Source organism: Dermacentor andersoni, chromosome 4 (genome assembly GCF_023375885.2).
Source record: "Dermacentor andersoni chromosome 4, qqDerAnde1_hic_scaffold, whole genome shotgun sequence".
Lineage (NCBI taxonomy): Eukaryota > Metazoa > Arthropoda > Arachnida > Ixodida > Ixodidae > Dermacentor > Dermacentor andersoni.
The window spans coordinates 150,453,304-150,477,915 of NC_092817.1; the positions used below are offsets into that span (position 1 = coordinate 150,453,304).

Genomic DNA, 24,612 nt, shown 5'->3' on the forward strand with positions numbered 1-24,612 from the left:
GCCGCACATATCTTTTTTTCCCCGCCACGCACGCCGCCGCGTTCGAACGACAGCGTCGCGCTCACCTGCCCCGCAACAGCAGCGCACATGCCTCCGCCTGGCGCTGGCTGCCAAATTACCTCGCGAGAACAATCGCATTGTTAAAGGAGCGGACGCAGCGGCCCAGCAACGGAGGCAGGAACGACAGCGGAGCGCGCGCACACACATACGCACCTTCCGCTCGCTCGCTCGCACGCACGCACTCGCGGCGGGAACCGGGACACCCCCGTCGGCGGCGGTCGTGCAAACAAGGGGTGCGGGCGAGAAAATCATTCACGTGACCAACCTCCTCAAAACGCGCGGCAGTGGCTCGCGCCATCGAAAACGCCAACCCGCGCGGGCACACAACCGTGTGGTGAAAGGTATCCAGCGCGATAAGCCATAGCGCAGGGAAACAGGGTACAGAGACATTTGCATTAAAAAAAAAAAAAAAAAAGAAGGAGAATAAGAAGACCCTTCGCCGACATACGACCACCTGGGCGACTCCCGCGCGAAAGACAACGAAGCTGCGGTGTACTAGAGAGTACGCAAACCGTGTTCGGGAGTCCCGTGCCGGTCTCGTTCGCCACTGCTCGAAATATGTGCAAGAGCTTGCATAGAAGAACCGAGGTGAAACAGCGCGAAAAAGACCTCAGTTCTAAGTATGAACCAACTAGCCCTCATCAAGATCTTACTAAGAGCTTGCAAACGCTTCACTAAAAACACACACACAAACGCAAGCTTTTTGCGTCAATTCCTTCGCTGTATAAGTTTTTCGATATTTCGCTATATCCAAGCTCAGTACTTCAACGCTTTCCAGCAATACTTTCGCGCGTGGTTTCCACCCCTCTGTGCGATGCGCCTGTACTACATACCTCCGCGACACAGGTCACGCCGTCAAATGTGGCCGCCAGCGCCGCACGACAAACCGCCAAGTACGCTCCCTTCGCACCTTCAACGTAAACGATACAGAAGCATCCCAACGAAGAACCGAAACGCGGTCATACGTACGGGCAAACAGAACAAGGGCTGCTCGTCCAGCGAGCACGACGTCACCGAGCTCGGATGGCGCGTGATGCAGTCACCGACGAAGGCAAGCCACGGCCGCAAGACCGAAGAGTGCCGCGTTACGTCTCAATACGGCGATGAGCATTGATTCGACGTTTTCACACGAGGTCGTCCTGTCATCGGCGCGCGCACAGACTACGACGGGGCCCGCGCGACATATATGACTGTGACGCTCGACCGAGAGGGGCTCACTTCGAGGCGACACCATCCGCGCCGCCCCTCCGTATAGAAGCGGCCATGACCGCGAAGATCACTCTGCCTCAACCTGGCCCCGACAGACCGAACTATTACCAATTGGCGAAAGGGGCCCACTTCGAAGGCATATACCGTGGGGACAGCGTCAACCTCGGATTCCCAGATAGCTGCGCGCTTGCGCCACGTGCAGGGGAGAAGGTGCGACATCGTGGGAGGGCCTATATTGCGACCGATTCGACTATTGTGATTGGCCAGATCCATCAGATTCCCTATCCCTAGTCCAGTCTCCTGGGGAAGACGACGGTATATTAAAAGCGGAGACCTTTTGGTGCAGTGAGAGAGAGAGAGGTGTACTGACGGGTCCCGATGTGAGCTCGAGACCTTTAATACGCACCTCCGAGGCACTAGTGGGCTTCCGTATCTGGAGCCAGCATGAATAATGTAAAATAAACCATTTTTCCTTCATTCCTACAGCCGGACGTACTCGTCAATGTGCCGTGTGGATTGCTGATCCAAACGCTACACCTCGTGCCGCAACAGTCGCGATGTCGATGCGAGGTCGTGCTATACGTTTCATCGCGGCCGGTCTGCCCGCGCGCTTTCACGTGGTCCAGTCAAGGCGAGGTCGTAGAAAGAAAGGCCTGCGAAAAACCTTTTTTTTTTCTCGAAGGCATTTAGTAGAGCTATAGGTGGCCGAGCTTAATGTCCAAAGCACGGCTACAGTTGTAAACGACATATCAACAGATAATTCCAGCGTATCTGCGAAAGAACGAAGGAGGGGGGGGGGGATTAACGCGTTCCTCCTGCCCATCTCCTTCCCGAGCTTTTTTTTTTTTTTCAGCAAAATGAGTGGAGGGATTACCCATGAAAGAGGAGGCCGCGGTGCTTGTCTTGATCAGAAACACGATACACGCAGGAGCAGTTTTCATACTGCACAGCAAGTCACTGAAATGGGAACGAGAAACTATAGCGCTATATATCAGAACGAAACAATATTAGCGCTAGAGTATATAGCATACACAACGCCCAGATTTACTGGAATATCCCGACGCTCGAAACAATCCCTTTCAAAAAGTTCAGTTCCGCAGACAGAGAGACTGAAGTCGCCCGCAACTCCCAACATAATATACGGCGCGGTTTTATCGCGGAGACAGAGCAAACGACACTAACATCATCATCGCCTATATGTAGCGTGCATATATATATGCTCGCTGCCACCGTTCGCATATATATATACACAGCCACATCTCGGCGCACGCTCACGCGGGATTACTTTCTCGCAATGCACATAATCGTATTCTTTTCTTCCTGGCGCGCATATATATATATACACATATAGGCGCCCTTGCAGCCGTCTCGGCACGCTCCAGCGCAGTCAGCGCGCGGAGACTCGCAAGGCCACTCGGTGGGCGAACAGCCTCCTTTTCCTCGGATGATGCAACCAAGTCGATACGGGACAGCGAAGGACGGCCGGCAGCACACGGCAGACTAACACAGAGAGGGCCTGCAGTAGGACAGCGTGCAACGTTGCACTGACCGTGCGAATAGAAGGCGCGCAGCAAGCTAACTGATTGATTCGCGAGAGCTTAACGTCCCTATATAAGTCACACTATAGAAGCGATGAAAGATGCCGCAGCGGAGGACGCTGGATTAGTTTTGAGCCCCTGGGGTTTTCTTTGGCGTGCATACGAGTCCAAGCTGGCGAGCGCTTCCTTTGCATCGAACCCACAACCTCGCGCCCTTCAGCAGAACGACGCATGCATAGCTATTTCGACCCTGCGGCAGCTATATAGGTTGTGGGGTTCTCCTCCCGTGCTCTTGGGACAAAAAGGAACGACAACACAGTAGTGCAAACAATCACAAGGGCATTTATTGCACCTTTCATAGATCAATGCCAGCTAGCCGAGTTGCTATCCACAAAACATGCCGATGGGCGCGCGACAAATCTAGAAGTCCGACTCACCGCGACCGGATAGCGAGCGAATATGTTCGCCCCATGCTGGATCCCAACGCCTGGTCGTTCGCGTGTACGGTCACGCGAATGGTGGCGCGTTCGAAGGCGGCCACGCGAGACAGTCTCGCAGAAGCATGGGTCGGCGCCCGCGCGGGACGTCCGCGCCCCTCGACGATCTCGAACCAAAGAGGAAGCGCCTTGTCTTTCGGCGCCCCAGTAACCCCGCCTGTTGGCGGCGTTAGCAGCGCAACACTCGCGCCATCTCTCGTACTGCGCCTCAACCACTCCGACCGCCGCGGGCGCCAGGCCACGCGAGCCGTGCGGGAAAACCAACATACCAGGGGACGCATGAGAGTCGCGCATCCCCATAAGGTAAGGACAGCAAACCAATAATGAGGTTCGAAAAGAAGCTGCCCTCTTGTTCTAAACAAGAGCTGTCTTGAACTGAACTATGACACTACCCCCTCCGAGATGTCCGCCTAAAGGATTATCAGGAGTGCCTGCCTCCGAGAGAGCCGTCCTGGCGCGAATGACTTCGCTTTTACAGGGCCTGCATTCTGCTTTGATTACGCTCAATTCTGCGTGACGTAAGGTTCAAAGCAAGCCTCGATTGGAGCGACGATTATTCTTATGAAATGGAAACGCTTCGCAGTGAAAATAACGCGCTCAATGGAGATAGCGTAAAGGTGCCGTTGCTTCGTCGCTCGCTACCGTAAATGTGATCTACGGAAAATGCTTACACGGCCCGTAAGAAGCGTTTTAGAGCGCAGCACCCGTTCCTACGGCGAGAGGCGGCGGCGTCGTAACCGAGCGAACGAGCACAGCGAAAGATGGAAGAGCGAACGTGCAGCGGGATATGAAAGGCGCGAGCCGCGAACTACAGAAACCAATGAGAGCGGGCACTTCAGTGACATGCGCGCGGGAAACTGGTGTCATGCGGACCCGCCCAACCGCTCGACGCGCATCGGTCGGGAAGCATGTTTTGGTGCGAGGAGGGTCTGACAGGGCGCAAGGTAGTCCCGCGCGGGTGGAAATTTTAGCGAATTCCGAGGCTGTCGCAGAATTTTATGGAGTCACCTTAGACGCTCATATCATTTTAACCAGTGCTGCTAATTTACCCTAAGGACCCAGAGCTGTGCCTTAAATCTGGGGGGGAGGGGGGAAGGGATCACATTTCGGAGCTGAGGCTTACATAAATGAAAAGAGGGGGATCGAAATTCCAACGATTCGAACACTAACGAAAAATAATCAAGGCGGGGAATAAAAGACTAAACCGAGCTCTGAAACATTCAAAGTTAAAGTCGAAGTCAGCAGAACTCGAGACCTCAATCAAAAGCATCATCATACATCATCATCATCGTACATCAAAAGCACAAAAGCGACGAAACTAAGAAGGTGATCAGGAGACGTCACTTCGCAGAAAGGTTAGAATATATCGCCGATGCGAAGGAAGATTAATCGCCTTCCGTGGCTGCCGCGAACAGCTATAAGCGCGTTATAACCAACGGGATGCATAGAAAACAGAGAGATCGCGAACCTAACCTGCTGCGCTAACCAGCGAGGTCTCGGTGTCAAAATAAACGGAAGCGCGCGCATATGCGACGGCGTTCGCTGAACTGGAAGAAATTGGATTAACATACGCGAATCGGATAAAATCCGAGCATAGCATACACGCGTCATTCCCGCGTATGGCAGCTAAACGATCAATAAAAGTTGACTGCTGGGGAGGGCCCGGCAACAGACCCAGGCATTCAAACCTATATAGACGAATTGATCCGAATAACGGGAGGGGGGGGGGGGGGGCGTATAATGCAGAGCGTATAATGCGCGGGTTGGCCGGGCCGCCTTCTACACAGAGCGACCCTTTCATACGGCCAACCAGGCCATACCATACACACCTGCGGCCGCATGCACGAAAATACCGCACGCGATTCTCTTTCCTCGCTTTTGTCTCGTCGCTGCCAGCGAAAAGAGATGCGCGGCACGAACCTTGCACTGCTCCGCACACGCGTGTATCCTTCCGCGCCGTCCGCTCACAGCTCGCGCTGTTCTCTGGCCGGTCGCACGCTCTGCACGGGCGCAGGCTTTCGCCGTCCTTTGATTCGTCTCGCCGGCGAACACCGAACACGCACGTTATCCCGCCCGCAGCAACCCTGCAGGTCGTCGCGTCTACTGTCTCTCTCGAAGCCCATTGTCCGGGACGCACACAACGAGCCGACCGCAGACTGACCCCGAAACAAAGAAAGCAGGGCCGGGGCCCGGGCTCCGGCTGGAAATACGCGCACACACACACACGGCGCCCGAGCTCTACGCCTACCACAGGCGAGCCTCCTAGCTCTCCTCCTCTCGATTCCTTTTAGCCGCCACTCCGCGAGAAAAAAACAATGTGAGCAGCGCGGGGATCGCGCGCGCGATGAGAGCCCCCTCCCCCAGCGAGAGTTATTGTGCGTAAACCATCCCCTGGATGCCGCGTCACATAAGACGCAGATGTGAGCAGTCGCGTTGGTGGCGCCATCTTCCGGCGCAGAGTTTAAACGGAGAAGACACGATGCGTTCATTGCAGTGACCAACCATATTGTACTGTAAGCTGTAAAGCAGGGGCATAATCGTTAACAAGCAGGTTTTTTGTATTTACTATTATTGCGACAGCAATTGCATGGACACTGCAGGCGAATTTTCGCCGTCGCCGTCGCCGTGAGGTTCCGTATATATTTAGGTATCTGTATGTTATATACCACGGCATGATATATGACATGCGTTATGTACGGGGGTATATTGCCATACCATTCTGTCATTAAAGTTGCTCACACCAGGTCTAACATTCCTGACAAAATTATTCCGAGAATTTTGAGAACGGCAGCCCACAAAGAAATGTCATGAAACAAAACACCGACAGTGCATGCCGTTTATATTAAATCTGTCCAGACTTAAATATTAGAAGTACGAAACAACAATAGAGCTCAAACCTGAAAATTGTGTAACTTTATTGGCGCGGCTGTGCGCTACCTCCGCGATCGGTACAGGAATGCGCTTTGAAACTTACCCGATACGGAAAAGTGGTGGCAAAGTCGGTAAGAAAGACGTTGGCTTTAATTAATAAACGTAAATGAAACTGTGCGATGGCAGGATTCAGAGAGATGACCCCTAGCACAACGGCTGGTTTTTATTTAGTCAGCTTACGTTTACTTCAATTCCAAACTGCCACTATATAAAGCTACCAGTCCTACACTAGGTGTAATATTCCTACATGCTGCTATCGCATTCATTGGTTCGCCCTTATGGCGAAACTGTGACATTCTTTCTCCTTGACGAGCACGCACATGTTACAGAAAGGAGAGAGAGAGAGAGAGAGACGTTCCCAACGCTATGCGGCTGAACACTGCGTCACGGGATGTCGAGATCAGCGCTTGCTGCTCCCCGCCCGCGTCACAGGCATTGCGCAAGGCGCCAACAGGCACATTGACAGGTCACATGTTTGCACGATGTTGCCGCACAATGCCTTCGCGGCTTCCAAATCTTAGCGGAGACCCTTTCGAAACGCTGTCGCATCGACGGGCGCTGTCTCCAACGTAGTTGGCAAGTGGCACGCCTACGCACCGGCTGAAGTTCCCGGCGGACGGACAGAGTCTCAGTAATGCGACGCCCCAACCACTGTGCACAGTGCAAAAAAAGCAATTCGATGAAGCGATGCTGCGCAATCGACCAGCAAAGTCAAAGGCACCGACTGCGTGCGTGCGTGCGTGCGTGCGTGCACACACACACACACACACACACACACACACACACACACGGCACTTAACTGAATCACTTTTGAATGCTGCGCACAACGCGGAGCCAAAAGTGCGCTTTTGAAAAACCTTTTGCCGCAAGACGGGCGTAGACATAGCTCCATCAATACAGCCACGACACCACGGAGTGATGCTGACAGCGCTCAGAAAGGAACCGAGAAAAAAAAAATACGTTGAAAATAATATACGCAAGCGCGCGACGATACGCCAAGCGTCAATCAGCCACGCACCCACACACCCGGAGGGCTCCCAAGACTGCCCTTTTAGCAAATGACCGCCTTCCATCAGTCGACTGGCCGCGCGCGGGTGTGTGAGTCAGAAGAGCGTGAGTCACGTAATAAAAGCCTCCCGCGTACCCGAATAACTAGTATACAGAGACGACTAACCATTTCCCCTTCGCTTGAGGAAGGAAACGACCGGTCCCACCGCCTCTCACAAAGGCGCAAACGCGGAGGAAATCACCGGCTGATGCAACACCTCGCCGCTCACAGGCAACGCGAGCGCATACAACTTGAGGACATTCGATATGTGAACCGGACAGCACGTCTAGCGTGCGTTTCGTAATCGCACGACAACATGCTGCACTCCGTATACGCACGAGCCCATAACCATAACCGAACCGGTCCGCCGGTCAGTAACACGCTCCGATCAATTAACCGCACAGCGAGGGCTACCCACGTTGTCTCGTGGAACTGCGGCCCTCATCGCAGAGGCGCTCGAAGTGTCGGGAGACACGGCCGTTTGAGACGGTGCCTCGTCCGACGCGTCCTTATAATAGACCTTTCCTACTCCTCCTAATTGTTAACCTAACCTTGGCTTCCCCGCACCGCACTCCAGCTCCAAAGGAACAACGCCCCCCCAGTGCGAAACCGACCGCGCTATAGAGAGCTCGATAGTTGCGCACGCGTTATGTGGTCACGGAAGAAGCCGCATCGACCATACCCCTCCACCACGCAGAGCTAAACTCCCCGAGCGTATATATACCCGTTGATTTCAAAATTGGTTGCAGCGCCGCCGTAACGCCCCCCTAAATGCGCAGTGGGGAAAGGTTTGCTCAACAATTAGCATGTATGTACGAGAGAGGCCTCCCAAGGAGGGGGACAAACCACTTCCTTTGTATGTGGCAGAGCCCTCGAGCGTCGCGGGCGCGGCTGAAGATGTCAGCGCAGCTACGCAGCTCTATACACCAAAACTCGCCCGTTCCCATAGGAAAGTGCGGAGAACATAATAGTTTCCGTGCGTGATGACCGCTATCACGCAAAAAAAAAAAGGCGCTGTTATATAACAAGACAATGCCGCACGCGGTGGCGCTTAACCTAACCTAACGCACCCGACGCACCCTCGCGCGCTTGATGTCTTCATCGCTTCTACATCTGCACTACGCATATACTGAAGCAGCGCCTTAGGGAGCTTTAGGGTACAGTAATAATTGAGACACAGAGGGAGTGAAAGAAAGGAGAACGGCACGGACGTTTATCAACCACATACCCTTCCGGTTTACCGCCCCGCACAGTGGGGCAATCGCCGTTAACTTTCATGCCTGTCTGCTTCTTCCCTTTACCTCTGAAGCTCATATTCGAATTTCTTCTTGTCCGCTTTTTGTTCGCGCGACGGAATGCCGATTGGCCGGCGTGAGACGATGTTTGGTGCTACTGTATAAGAACAAACAAAAACGAACACGGCCCGCAGCTAAATGCGTTGTTTGACCTCAACGCATATATACACATATCACGGAGCGATGACAAACGCGACATTCCTTGCCCCCCTTTGTGCAAGCAGCCACTGCATCTCCGCCACCAAGCGGACGACGATGTACCTACATCGGCCGTGCAGCCGCACAAGCAAGCCAATGCGCCGCCGTCAAGAGCGCGCTTTTTTTTTTTTTTTTTTTACTTCTCGGATAAGCGTCAGTATATGCAGAGGATACACCCTTTGGTGTCTTTGGAGGCCGCAGTTTTACACGCATACGCCGCAATATTATGCCTCTCACGCTCGACGACACTCGCCTCCTCCTGCCCCGCGATCACACTTTAAGCACGTGGCAGGAATGACGAAATTCGCCGCCAAAGCGCGCGAGCGCGACACTTGCAGCGAAAAAACGCCCGCCTACATAGCTTCTGAAACTCCCCCAAATCTAGACGCAAAAGTGCAGAGAGAGAGAGAGAGAGAGAGAGAACTCAGGACTACGAAAAGCTGTGGTCATCTCCTTCGGAGGTCGCCGGCGGATCTGCTGCCAAGTCTGCTATCAAGCTTTTTTTTTTCAGTTTTTTTTTTTAACTTCACGCGTTCTCGGTATTTCTTATTCAAACAGTATACACACACACGGCCTCTCGCTCTCGTTGGCAAGAGCGCGCACTGGCTTTTTCCACCGAATAAAAGTGCAGCCGTGTTGCAAGGCGACGTGTGACCATGATAGCGCCTTACGCGCGGCGGTCCTCAACAGAGCGATGAGCGTCCGACTGCTGGCGTAGTCGAACGAAAGAAGAAATCGGCAAACTCGCGCGATTCCTCCACGACTCTGAGCTCATTTAGGTGCAAGAGCAGGAGAGAGAGAGAGAGAGAGAGAGAGAGAGAGAGATAATTTAGTAGAAAGGCAGAGAGGTCGGTCTGAGCTAGCATGATCTGGCCTGCTACTCTGCAAATAGAGAAAAAGGACAGAAAAGACTGATGAAAGACGATGATGAGGACAGGAAGAAGGGATGCATATATACACTGACACGGTAGTTAAAAGATTAAAATTAAATTATGGGGTTTTACGTGCCAAAACCACTTTATGATTATGAGGCACGCCGTAGTGGGGGACTCCAAAAATTTCGACCACCTGGGGTTCTTTAACGTGCACCTAAATCTACGTACACGGGTGTTTTCGCATTTCGCCGACACGGTAGCTTGCGACACAAGCGTCTTCGTATACTAGACATCTCTACTACTAGCCTGGAAATGCATGCGCAGACACTTCGCAGAAACCCGCGCAAAGGGCGGCTCCAAATGCATGCGAGCACTGCGGAGAACCCAAAAAATAAAAAATAATAATAAAAACGATTGCTGAGATTTGACAATTAGCCGCAGAGCGCAGAGTGGTATAGCTAGCACCGCTTGCGGTCAGAAAGCCGCAACACACAGCACAGCCGGCCATAAGCACCTCGACTACAGATATATCGTAGCCTGCAGCCGAATCCAACGCGACGCCCGTCTTGCTGTCGACAGTCCGCACCGAGACGGCCGACACAAACGGTTAACGATGCCGCATGATGAAGCCCAGCTCGCACATATACGCTTGACAGAACAAAAAGCAAAAAGAAAAAATCGGGCGACCGCCCGTTACAGGTATAGCACGCGATTTCTAAACGAGGTATATGATCAGACAAGAGTAAATACAGTTACACGGCGCCACGACGCCCCACTTCCTCCGAGCACGCCTCGGAAGATGCAAATAAAATGCACGCAGCAGCAGCACCAGTAGCAGCTGTTGGCCGGCTGGCTAATCCAGTGCGCGGGCACGGTGACGGGAGATCACGTGACGCGGTGACGACGGGTATGACCGGCATTCGCTGCGGCAGAGAAGGGGGGGTCTCAGAGTCCGGCAGCGACGTCCCCGAGGGAGGACCTGTCAGGACGACGGCGGGACAGACAAGAAGAGGCGCCGCCTGTCCTTGCAAAACGAGGACGGGCATCAAAGAACGCAACAAAGGGCGCCGCGCGTCCACGTCGGGGATCTCCTGGACGTCCTTCGAGGCGGCAACGGCGCCATTCATTACGGTCGCTCACCCATCCGCACGACCCTCCTTCTCGCCCCCTCGAACAAAAAATCAAGAACCTCGGAGCTCGCCGTATCGCGTCGGCATCGCGCACAAGAGCGAGCCAGGAGGGAGTGGCCCCCTCCAGGACTCCACGACCGAGAGCGACCCGCGAACGAGGCGAGATGCGTGCAGCCGGCGCCGACGCCTATACGAGGCCTCGGGGCGACCGCCGATCGTCAAGACACGACGCATAGGTGCGTTTTCAGGAGGACAGTCGGCCCCAGAAGCTTGCGCGATTTGAGAGAGAGAGAGAGAGAGAGAGAGAGAGGGGAAAGCGGCGAATCCCCTCGAGGTCCAGGCACGTAGCCTCGAATTCAAGGTCTCGGTGGGTAGCAACACTTCGAGATTTACATAGTGGTGGTGAAAGCTTTATTTCAGTCCCGCAAGTTAATAGGGTGAGTTTCACCCTGCCTGAGCGTCTGCCACGAGTCCTTCTGGCTCTGACGGCGTCGTCGGCCCGCTGGACCAACGCTACTAGACTAACGTAGCGCTGGACTACCCACAGTCGATACACAGCGTCCCGGTAAATTAAACGCGGCAGGCCTTAAAAGAACACAAGTTCCCCGAGTTTGCCGCGTGACCAGTTTCCCCGTAAGCGCTTTTCGTGGCGTACTGCAATACACGCAAGGATCGCCCCTAACGTGTACGTGCTCGGCAAGAAGAGGGTACTCGGTCGTTTCTTTCCTTCTTTTCCCCCCAACACGGACACACACCAGTTGCGGTCGCACAGTTTCGCGCAACGGTGGCCCGCGGAAGCAGGCATTCGCGGACACGCTCCACGGCGTGCAATCGAAGATTTCTCTCTCTCTCTGGAAGGTGGCCGCCGTGTAAGTGGCCCCCGAGCGTGCCTTGCAGGAAAGCCCCCTAACAAAGGAAGAGCAAAACTTGGCACGTACGGTATACCCCTCAGCTTAATGCTGCTCCGACAGTTCGTTCGACAAGAGCGCCGGTTATGCCCCATATCCTACATCACGCTGCAACGATCGATGCATCCTTGTCGGTGCAACGAGAGTAGATACAAGCCTCGCCCCGTCGAGACAGTTCTTATGCAGTGGAGACCTCGCAGCCTTTTGACTTTCGGCCTCGATTCTATTTTCCACAAATCTGAACGGCGCACAGGAAGGCGAGGTAAAAGAAAGAAGAAAAAGTTGCAGGTTAAGCAGCTGCACTGACACTCCCTCCTCGATCACCTCGACGAAGCTGCTTAGCGAAACGCGTGAATGTGTGTACAAACAAGCGCAACAGGCAACACGACCAAGGAACACTTGAGCAGGTCAGAACAAACGATAAGAAACAAGTACACAACGCGACGGCACGGCGCATATGTCATCCTTAAACGGATGAAACAACACGGAGCAACACGGAGGGAACATTCAGTTAAATTATATTTACTGCGTGCATGTGCCAAAACAATATTCCGTGCACCGGTAGAGGCTTTATAGCCGCGAGATACACAGCCACGGGGCTAGTAAATCTGTATCGCCCACAAAAGAAATACGGAACTGCGCAAATCAACGAAAGAACGTTCGGTGCGTGAGGCTTCCAGCCCCAACCGAATGTCGCGGACCATGCGTACTTTCGCGCGCCCTGCATGTGCCGCCACCAAAGAAAGCTGTACCGCGTCTGCCCCGCTGCACCCAAGTAGTGCGGGTCTCTCGAAGCAGCACAACGAGCGGCGGCACCCACAAAGGGTACTGCTGGGACGCAACGGGAAACGCGCGCACCGCGCTAAATGCCAAGGGCGCCCATCTCGATCGCCGGCCCGCAGCAGCACAGTCCCCACGCGTATACGCAGTGCAAAACAACAGATAAGCGACGGTACACGCGGTCGCGTCAAGTGGGGAAAAACAACCGCATCGGCGCAGGACAAGAGCAAAGAAAAAAAGTGTGCGCTGAGCAGTGCGGCGCGATCGGATAGGCATCTCCGACAGCCCCGCGTCACCGGCATTAGCGCCACGGCACCCCCCCCCCCCTCACCCCCTCTCTTCGCCTTGCCCCTAATCTACCGACACCACATACGAGAAAGAAACACCGCTCCCCATAGAGCCGAGCCCGCCGTGGCCGAGCCCGTCCGCTTTGGCCGATGTCGGCCGGCGTGCACAAGCCGAAAGTCGAAGCGTCGACCGCTGGGCGCGGTTCACGCTCATCCACCTCACCAGGTGGCGCTCGGCACAGCAACGGTATCACACGACCGCTGCGGTCGGTGACCTAAACACTTGCCTCGCGCGGGCCGAGCAATGTAAGGATCGGGACAGCGACGTCACGCGGCACGGGCCAACTTGTGTGCGAGCGATTCAACGACAAATGAGAGAGGGAGACGAGGAGAGACGTGAATGAGACAGAGACTTGACCGCCTCTGCGCGCAGATACAAAGCGTGACGTCACTGCCCTGGACACTACGTCTCTAAGGTGGGCTTGCAGTACAGCAAAAGCTACGGGGCTGGCTGAGGCACCGCCACACGCGCACCACTTGTTGCGCAAAAGTATAATTCCGTGCTTCGGTGTCGGTTACACTGCAGATACGCACAATATACATACATATATACACTGAATATAGTCAAGCGCTACATAAATGTGTATTTTTCTAACGTCTTCAACGAGTGACTGTAACACGTTCCTTTTGTGTGTGTGTGTGTGTGTGTGTGTGTGTGTGTGTGTGTGTGTGTGTGTGTGTGTGTGTGTGTGTGTGTGTGTGTGTGTGTGTGTGTGTGTGTGTGTGTGTGTGTGTGTGTGTGTGTGTGTGTGTGTGTGTGTGTGTGTGTGTGTGTGTGTGTGTGTGTGTGTGTGTGTGTGTGTGTGTGTGTGTGTGTGTGTGTGTGTGTGTGTGTGTGTGTGTGTGTGTGTGTGTGTGTGTGTGTGTGTGTGTGTGTGTGTGTGTGTGTGTGTGTGTGTGTGTGTGTGTGTGTGTGTGTGTGTGTGTGTGTGTGTGTGTGTGTGTGTGTGTGTGTGTGTGTGTGTGTGTGTGTGTGTGTGTGTGTGTGTGTGTGTGTGTGTGTGTGTGTGTGTGTGTGTGTGTGTGTGTGTGTGTGCGCGCGCGCGCGCGCGCGCGCGCGTGTGCGTGTGTGTTAAAATGATAGTGGCTTGGCACAAGTGCGGATTGACATACGTCGCGGACTGACATCGCCATGCACTGCCGCTTGACTCACGCGACCTGCGTTGCACTGCAAAGCGATTGCGAGATGCGCAGTATACGTACAGGAGGTGCACGACACTGACGCAGCTCGTCAGTGGAGTTCGGGGTCCGACGACCTACAGGCACTGAGCAGTTACCCCGACCTAGCACGTCCTATACGCTAAACGTTCCGGTCCAGCCACTTCCTTCCAAACAATTGCGACGGCCGAAGCCACAATTACTGGTAATGCCCGTATAGTCGTCTGACGCCGGAGATCTCTCGCCATGCACTTCCTGACAAGCAACTGTGCGACAGAGCCTACGTCACCGCCTGCCACACGTGTGAATCACCGTCACCTCGTGAACTGTTTACAATATGCAATTACTCCTATGGAGGCTCTCGGAAATGGCTTATCAGCTGCACAGTGTGCGTTCGGCCGCTTTGAACGATAAACATAGCAATCGTATTTCCCGCTTGTGTTACCAACCACTTTCGCGCTCTCGCAGAGGGCGTCTGTAAAACGATCGAACCCGGTTGTCATCCGTATGCGTAGTATCTATGTACCTGAAGAATCGGGGCTTGTTCAGAACTTCCTCGTTCGCAATCATGAACGAGGAAGAGGTTCCGACCACCTCACTGACCACCGTGTACATAACTTGCGTGCACTCCTCACCTCGAGGAAGCGTCGAGGTTGACAAGCTCGTACACAGCGATACGGTTAAGCAGCCCAAGAAGAAACAAAGATGACAATCTAAAAACAGCCAAAGGCACTGCTCTTCTCTCGGCACACGATCCCCATACGGCCAAGTTCGCCACACGCAAAGCTTCGTCGGTCGCAGTCGACAGGTCCGCAAGACAGACGACGAGCTCGAGACACCTGCGCGTGCTTTGTCGTCGTGTACGCCTTGTAAACACACCCGCGTACGACGCTGGCGTTAACCGCGTTCCCCACCCCAACACACGCACACAGCCCACCGGGGCAGATTCCGAGTCACGCGGTTAAAAATACAAGCACGCGTTTGGAAAGCGCCGCCGTCAGTCCTGACGGACGGCGACAGGTTGTCGTCGCGCGATATGCCGGCGGGAGGGGGGAGGGGGGGAGCCAGCTGGCCGAAGGACGCCCGCCAGCCTCGCGAGAGACGGCGGCTGCCAAGATATAAAACGCGCAGCGACGAGGCTGCCGCGTACGTCGTCGTCGACTCCGGAATAACGGGCCCGCGCGGGCCGATACGCTATATAAAGAAAGGAACACCCTCCCTCCGCCCCCCCTTTCCATACGCGCACGGTAGATTAGGACGCGGGCGCGCGCTACCACCACGACCCCCCACCCAACTCGGCATCCACCGACCTTCGACTCCTCTCGCTCGCGTTACCGACGGTTCTGATGCGCCGTTTATACTTACTCGCAATTCTTTCTTTCCCTTCGGAGACACATCAGATAGGCGTGCGTTCCGTTTCCTTCGGCCTCGCCCATCCGCCTTCATATATATACCCGGCGGCATAATCGACGCCATCGCTCTCCTCAAGGCTTTTGTCCCTCCGATCTATTATACGACACATACGCGAGCACTGTTCGTATACAAGCACGCAACGGAAAGCGACGATACGACGAAAATACTAAGGGGGGTGGGAGGGGGCAGAGACTGTTCGGTTCGACCGGCGGAAGGCAACGGAGGGTTCCCGCCGCACCTTGGCCGCGATCCCGACGGTATAATAAATTAGGCGACGACGATATACACGGACGGTGCCATCTACGCAGGCTGCAGGGGAAAGAAAGGCCGCGCGTCACACCTGCCAACTCTAACGGAGTTTTTATCCCTGTCTTGTACACAGCGCTGAGGTCACCGACAAAGACAGCGACGCCGCAAACTCGCCGCAAAGCGACGAAGACACGCAGGCTTGTTGGGCGTAGAGTCCGTCCGGTGAGTTTTCTGGAACCGCAGATGAAAGCGCGGTGGTACATCTGTCCTTGTCACGAAACTGGGCAGTTTTAATTGGCGCAAGTGAGGCGTGAGGTAAATGTTTGTATTCGCTATTGAACGCCGAAGAAGATGCTTCCACTACAGTTCGTGCGCGAAGCAACGCCCAGTGAAACGCTTCACTGCAGCAGCGAAAGCCACATTGTCAATGCAGTCGAGAATTGCGTGCAACCTGAAGATAACGGGAGAAGCGCGCTGGAGCACATCGAAATGCTGGCGTCTCAAGAGCGAACAGACGAAACGCACAAACGACCTACATTGCAGGAAGCTTGTCATAACATGGGCCCACGCAAGGTGCACCCGGCGGTGCACCCAAATCACCACCTGCGCCGAAAAAAAAGAAAACGCACCCAACAACGACGCCACGGTGTGGGCAACGGACTGCACGGCCTCAGATGATGCGAACACGTACACTGTGCGATCTCATCGGAAAGCTTTAGCTTCATGGTAGCTTTGCTACGGCGACGAGGTCGCACACGGCATTAGAAAGGAGAGGGTGCCCAGGTGAGAAACGCATCTTAATTTTAACGTGAACTCGCTTCACCTCGTTGTAAACGTTTGCACCCCTAGTGCGAACTTCGACCGGTCTTCTTGTTCTGCACTAGTTGCCGGGCGGCCGATGCACGGCAGAAATTGAAAGCGTCGCGACAAGGCGCATATGGCCCAATCTCTTTCCCCCGATTGCAGCCTCGCTCGAGAGTCTTTTACTGAACCAGGTTATAAACCAGCCGTCCACGCGGTAGGAGGAGGCGCAACTGGGGCTGAACGCCCAAGCGTCGACTGCCTCGGCTCCGGACATGGGCTCACCGGAAGAAACCGCGCCGTGCGACAGCCGCAATAAAAGGCCGTAAAACGATAAAACGCTACAACAAGTACGACCGCGGGCAGCGTTTGCGGCAAGATACCTACAAAGGCACCGAGAAGATGAAATAAGAAAAAATGGCTGCGAGCCGGCGGCACGGAGAAAGGAAGAAGACAATCGACGGGCGGAAAACGAAAGCCGCAATCGCTCATCGCCAGCGCGACCTCCGTACCGGCGCATGCAGTGGGGCGAGAGAAAAGCGCAATTCAGCGCGCCGCCACGTCGAAGCCGCGGGAAGAGCAAAGATAAGCAAGCGGGCGAAAGGGCGCGCGTCGCGGTCAAGCGAGCGCGCAGGAGGGCATTTCTTGCGCGCAACGCGTCGCCCCATCGTAAATCACGCACCTCGCGCGGGCGCGCCAACGTCACACGCACGCAGCGCCTCGTGTTGCGGGTGCACAGTCCCGCCAACTCGCTGGGGGCACTCCGTGCAACTTTGCGCACGGTATGCACATATATATATACCTGTATATACACTACGGTACAAAGCGTGCTGTGTTAGAGCCGCTCGCCCCTTCGATAGCCGCCTGCGCTTGTCCAGACAAACTGCGCTCCTAGCTACGAGCGCAGTTAGGCGAGCGCGCTTGCTTGTTTGCCGAAAAGCGCGAGCTCTCGCTTGCTCCACGCATTGGATCTTTCAGCAGTATAGGGGGTAGGGTTCATAACCCACGTACCTTTCTTTTATCACTATTATTATTCCGCTCCCTTACCCGGCTTTCTCCTATACCCATTTCTTCTCCTGCACGTGAAAATAGTCGAGGCTGGTGGTCGCAACCTAACTGAAAGCACTACGATAGCTTTCTCCGCAGAGGCGACTAACGAACAATGGAGGCAACGTGCGATCCCATCACTCGGTGTATGCATACAGCGCGCGCGCATAGACACCGCGGAAGGCCATCGCAAACGAGACGGTGCGAAGTACACGAGCGAGACAAAGGGGTCACAGAAGGATGGTTACTTGGGATTGAACAACAATGGAAGAACACATGATGCCTCGGCCTGTATAGGGCCAACGTTCAAGGGGACTCTCGCCAGGCCTGACGGAGACAGCTCCACCCCCCACCCCCCCACGATTTCGATCTGCAAGGAAGAACAGCCGGCAACGTGGCCGACATCCCCGGACATAACCACGGCAACTGTATTTCAACGAAACAACCACCTCACTAACAGCGTACACACGTAGGATAAAGGTACACGCACAGATGTTGCCCAGGCGCTGCCGGCTTCTTGACAGCGGGCGCTTTTAGAAGAGCAAAGGTGTCGCGCACGAAATGCCGACTCCCGACAGAGCTCTCGGAAAGCCGTGTGCGAGGCTGCGTCGACTCATTTGCACGTGCGTAAGAACAGTGCTACACCAACTTCCATGTACCGTCCACTGTCAGTGAGAAGTAGTCGCTGTGCACATGGAAACAGTCAGATCGGCTATAGCGCGCGATATACGTGCAGTACAGGGAAAGCGAGAAACCTACGCAGTCGGACCTGCATCGACTATATTCTGGCACATGACTCCACAAAGTTCCGTTCGATCTCGCGACATGCGAGATTCACCTTGTCACCCCACTGGCTACTCGCGTGAGACACGTTTCAAACGTTTCAAACGTTCCATGGGCGCAAGCAGAGAAGCTGCGTATGCGACAAGGCGACACCGAGAAAGCAGACACTCTCTTCTCCTTATCTATACCCGCAGGGGGCACGGTCGAGTGATCCAGCCTTGCGAAGCGCCGCAGCGGACGGCGGGACGAACTCGCTGCGCCGCTACACACACCGCGACGCCACGTGCAGCACGTCACCAGGTCAGCGTGCATCTGTGTCAGCACAGCCGTCGACGGGTCGCGCGGACGCGGGATAGAGAGAGGTCGAACGGAGCGCAATCAATTCGAGGCCGAAGTCCGGGAAGAAGGCTGGGGGGACGACCCAGGCTCGAGGGTGCGTGCGCGCCCAAGCAAGCCCGCGCTCCAACGCGAAGGAGCTGCCGCCCATATGGGACGACGGTATACGCGGGAAGACGGCATGGGCTTCTTCGTGCGCACCACCATCTCGCAGCAGCAGCAAGCCACCCTCGGGGCAGCTGCCGGGCGCACTTGGCTGCGCAGCTGGGTCGACGGGGCACATTTGCATGCGCGCTTGCCGCCGTGACGGTGCGACGGCAGCGAGAGGGGGGGGGGGGGGGTGGAGAGGCTACGTCCGCGCCCCGACCTGCCGCACCCACAGCGCACTCTCGCAAGATGTCGGGCCGCCGCCACCGCGTCGGGTCAGCCTCGCAGGCCCGACGACGTCTGGAGAGCAGTGGTCGTGAGGCGAGACGCGGCGGGCTGTGAACAATGACCGGGGACACGGCGCCGCGCGCTCGGTTGCGTCGTGACGGACAGAACCGCACTTTCGCGACGCGCATGTGAGAACGCTGCGTTGGAAACGCCGCGTGCGTCAGGCTCTCGTCAGGGCTGCGTCAGAAGGTTGTACGTACATCCGCTGTTGACAGGGGAAGGCCTCGGCTCGAAACACGGGTCGACAGAGATAGAACGCGGCAAGTGATAAATCTGGTGGCGTATATATAGGTTCGAATCAACAGGAAAGGGGGGGGGGGGGGGCAAGCAGCACAACTGGAGCAGCGAAGGCTGGCCATACATAAAATCGCTACCGCGAGGCCGTTGCGCGGTGGATGGGCATGAATAATACCACTTGCGCGGATGTCTGCGGAACCGCTGCGAATACCTCAACCAAGAACCGTGCAAGGGCGCATCGCTGAAACTCAACTGCGCGGATGTGCGTAGCGCCTACGCAGTGCAGTATACGTAAACACGTTCCTTGCCGAATGCATGGCGGCAACAACGCTCTAGAAGGTATCACGCCCCAAAAAAAACAAAACCTTGCCCCGAGTCAGCGCCACCTGCGCTTCTCTCATTTGGCCCTCAGCTGTCTGTAGCACCGTATGGCGCATGACCTTAAGCCGTTCCATCAATGCCAAAAAAAAAAGGTCGCCACGCAACGCTCCTGACGGCCCACAGACATCGCGGACGGGTCCCCATTGTGTCTCGGTCTTCACACCGCGCCTTTAATTCCCCTCGCAAATCGATACTCTCGCCGTCTATACGAAGCCTGCGACGTATCTACGCGTATATCCACCACGGGCACCGTCAATACTACGCTCGTCAAACGCGGCGAACAATAACATATACTGAGAAGCACACTACGCCGAAAGAGCGAACAGGGGGGCCTCGCTCGGAGAAAGCAGCCGGCACAAAAAAAAAAAAGAAAAGAAAACGAGTGCGCGCCGCAGCAGAATCGATGTTCGTTGGTCTCCTCCTGGGTTAATCGATTCCGAAGTGGGCCGGGCCGCGGGCGCAGAGACGCACGTCCGTCTTCGGGGAAGAAAAGGCGCCCCCAACCCCCCCGAAAAGCCGCCGACAGCCACCACTCCCGATATTATTAGGCGGGGACCCGGGGCGTTGCTACTACTGTACATCCACACACGAACTGCATGTAGTGTAATATACAATAATAACAATAATAAGAAGAAAGGCTGATTCCTGCCTGTCACTTCGAACCTCACTCTTTCGATGAGCGTGTGTGGGACCTCGGGCCGAAACCCGTTCGTCGTCGATTATGACGTTGCTACTGTTGTTTATGCGACTTCACCCTTTAGAACGGGCGGACGCTAGTGCTGCGCCCCATCCGTGGTAACGCTAATTAAAACGCTAAAATCACAGTTGGAACAAAGAAAACAAACGCACAGCGGCCGCAGGAGAGCCCCGCGTAGTGTGCGCGGTTGCAGACGATCCCGTATCGGCGGAACTGTGGCCGAACGGGCACCGCCACCGCCCCCCCTCCATTCCATCCTGCATGCAGTCGCCGAATTTAGGCGAAAGCAAAACCGCGAGCGCGAGGAAACGAGGACTAGAAATATAGATATATAAATAAATCAACAAGCAAGGACGAGTCCCTGCTTCTGTTAACACGCATTCCCTTCCATTTCAATCAAGCACGTTCGGAACGAGAAAGTCCCTGCCCTGTGCTATAGAAGAAACAGATAAATAAAACGGGGACTAGCGGACGACGCGACGAAATCGGCCACAAACGACAGTCGCCTGCTCCCTCACACACAATTACGCCGCTAAGGAAAAACAAAAGGGAACGACTATATATATATATATATATATATATATATATATATATATATATATATATATATATATATATATATATATATATATATATGCGAGCAGATTGCGCCGCTAGATACAACAGTCGTTCTTCTTCTGCCTGTGTCCCGTTAACCAGACTCCGTTCGATTATTCCGTTGCACTCAAGAATGATGATCGAACGCCGCCGCGCATGCCCCGTCGCAACAGCAGCAGTAGGGAGCGCCTGTGCCCGCTGCGAAATTCAAATCGTGCCCCCTCCCCCTTCGACGTGTACGTGGGCGTGTCCAGCACGCGAGCCCTTAGCTCGGATAGGTTATTATTATTGTCTACTCGTCCGTTGCTGCTGCCCGAGATTTGACGGGAGCGAAGAAGGAGCCGAAGGTTGCCCCAGATAAGCCGGCAGCGTCGGTATAGGCCACTTATGTGTGGCACTGGCCGAGAGAGGTCGCCTGGTGTACATCGTTTCCCCTCGCGTGTACACCCGTAAGGATTTGCGTCCACCTAGCAGAGGCGCCGAGCTAGGTTCGAAGCAGATGGATGCATTTAACTGGTCAGCGGTCGAGGCGAGCAAGCGGCGTTTAGAGTACTGTTGGAGGAAAAGCAGGGAAGACAGGACTGGAGCCGTTTACATGCACGGCTTACAATATACAGAGACGTTTTAATGGAGACAGAAAAGATAGACAGAAAAGACATAGGCCAAAACGCTAGACTGCAATATGCGTATATAATACCAGATTAGTGCAGGCAGGTTATAGGTGACTCTTTGTCGGTGCCTCGTTTCGAGGGCAATTAATGCCAATAGAAATCATAATCATCATCATAACCAGAGAAGCCACAGCCGGTACAGAAAGAAAATTTCGCCCAGTCTTCCACCACTTTCTTAGCTGAGGGCCTGAAACTGCAGAAGGCGCGCGCAAACTCGTGCAAGAGGATGCGCGCGCATATTTCTTCCGAGACCCGCAAAATGCGCTATAAGCGCTTATTGGCTGAACGTCACTCAGTAAGGAAAAAAAGCATGTACGACTCCTGTGTTTCAGAATCGAAGCGGTTGACCGCGGAATAAGCTGCAGACATCTGCAGCGAAAAATAATACGGACCTAGCTGGTGACATTTCGAGCACAGAATAACTCGGCAGCCCGAACGCACAGACGCCGACACAAGTGGCTTCTTCGACATGTCGTGCCGGACTGCCCGAAAGTGTTGACTACTTACTTATAGCGAGAAAGTAACTAAACTTAGGCGAGTTCTTAGACACCATAGGACAATTTCGCCCTTTCGGAGAGTCTTGGCGACTATTTTTTAGCGACATTTCTGGTGACACAAACAGCCAGTTAGTTGCCCCAGTGAAATTCCTCAAGTGACTTTTGGCTGAGCTCAATGCTTCGCCCACACAGTTTGTCCCGAGGAAGACAGCGCGCGCCTGCATTTGTCGCTAGTAGTTCCGAAGACACACCGAAAAACTTGTCAGTGTGCCATTAAGTTAGAGCTGCTTTTCTTGGCAAAGCCCAATACTGCAACCTGATACCATTCTAATCGTGCTGCCATTCTTAATTCCTACGGGTGACATGCTATGTCGCCAAGAGACAATTCAAAGCCACATTAAAAAAGAAAGGACATTACTGTCCGAAACACGGCGTACTTTTAAATTGGCTGGAAATAGCGCTTGCTTGCTGCAGTCCTAAGAAATTCTGGGACGACAAATGGAAGCGACCTCCCCCAAGGCTTCCAACGATGATGCAATAGCTTCATTACAAATTGACACGGGGCGAGTCGGTAGGAGACTGAACGCTTCGGAGTTAAGAAGAAGGAACGCTGCGTGTCTTCCCCTACCGCCACGCGTTTAGAAAAGCAACATCTGGAGGGCGCAGTCGCGGAACGCAGACGTATCGATCGCTATTCTCATTCTCGTGGGAGTGACTCATCAGGGTCGGCATCACGTACAAGTGACTCAACTGCAGTCTCCAAGCACGCAATCGAAATAATGCGACGGAGACTGAAAATGAATGACCGCGACCGACGACATTTTACGATTGCCAAGCAAATTGCAAAGCGCGTCTTAAGGGAGGGCGGGGGGGGGGGGGGGGAACGCGACACGTATATACGTGTCTGCAATCAGAACCTTGCGAATAGAGACGCACGTCCTAAGAGAAACGTCTCCCACCGACTTTACGAGTGCAGGTTCAATGGGCCAATTAACCGCCAGAACGGCCTCCCCCATTTCACACAGCAGATACTTGCACTTCCAGCGCAACGACCCCTAAAACAGCTGGTGATTTCCTCTGACTATACCACGGCTACAACTACATAGGGACATTCCAATAATAAGACAAATATTATTAAGCACTATGGCACGACCGCGATAGATTTCACCCAGTGAGCGTAAGCGCAGAACGGAGACACGCGAGCGCGCCTATTCATAGGTGCCGCCTATTCCAAGAAGGGAGGAATCAAAGAAAGAAGATGGCTTAAGTGCACTTGCTGATAAGCCTAATTGGTTGGTTTATCTTCTTAGAAATACGTAAACGTGCTATACAACAAACTTCGGTGAGACGAAGCAGACGGGAAGTGCGGCCGTCTACCTCGCACTCGACGTATTCCTAGGAAAAGGGGACGAACCCGCTGGCGCCCGCATCACAAATGCGAAACGGCGAGCATCTTCCACTGGGGGGGGGGGGAACGGATCAAAACGGCCGAAGAAGAACGTGTAACACGGCAGAACAGGGCTCTCGAGACGGCCGGTTACGGCATTTCGCAAGACTTGAGCAACACAATAAAAAATAATAAAGTAAAAAAATGGAGAGGGAAACATCCTCTGACTGTTTCTGGACGTGGCGCGGCGACGGCGGCTCCAGCAACATTACAGGCAAAAAAAAAACCTTGCCGCCGCACCGTCACGACTCTCGCGCGGCAGAAAGTTATAGCGCAGCTGGCGCTCACGCAGATTCGCGTCGGCACAACACACACACACACACACACACACACACACCCGACGCTGCGACCGGGCCGCGGTGCCACGAAGAGAAAATGCGGCGCCGTGCAGCAAGAGAGGAACGAGGTCAGGTCTCCTAGCAACGACGCGAGCCGATGTTCCAATTCGCCTGCAAACAGTTCGATCATGACACACACACACACACGCTCTCACGTCCTTGATGACGGCGTCGGCGTGCCCCAACCCATGCAACCACCCCTTCTCGAGCGAATTGAAGCGAGCGACCCTGTGACCGCGGAGGGTCTGGGCACAGTAGCAGCAGACAACGACGAGCAGACGACGAGGGCTGGGTGCGAATCACGCTGGATATGGGACACACGGATCAGTCATACGAAACTTTCTATGACTCGACCTTCGAGAGTGTGATGACAACGCGACCCGCATAGCAAGGACTGTACGCCGGTAGGATGGGAAATGTGATAGCACCAAAGAAGCAGTAAAGAAGGTGAAGGAAGGTGCGAGAGGGGGTTCTGACAGCAGACGACGCGCAAAACTCGCTCCACGAGGTCGTCTGCTAGTGCTGAGACTTCATCATCTGCCACATTTGTGTAGCTCTGCGACTCTGGAGTACAAAAGAAATGTCTAATTGGCAATCTAGCAATGATTACAACAAACGCTATATACGGAGGAGTCTTCCTTGATGGATGACTACCGATAACGCACCACTTTTGTGTAATCTAGGAACCAGCTGAATCACGGAAGTGAAT

The 24,612-nt window shown here is 54.4% G+C and overlaps 1 protein-coding gene across 2 annotated transcripts in view; it reads right to left on the reverse strand.

The window, feature by feature from the left end:
- The window catches only part of Mob2 (MOB kinase activator 2), a 156,455-nt gene that overhangs the window by 100,687 nt on the left and 31,156 nt on the right, over positions 1–24,612 (reverse strand). The window lies entirely within an intron of this gene.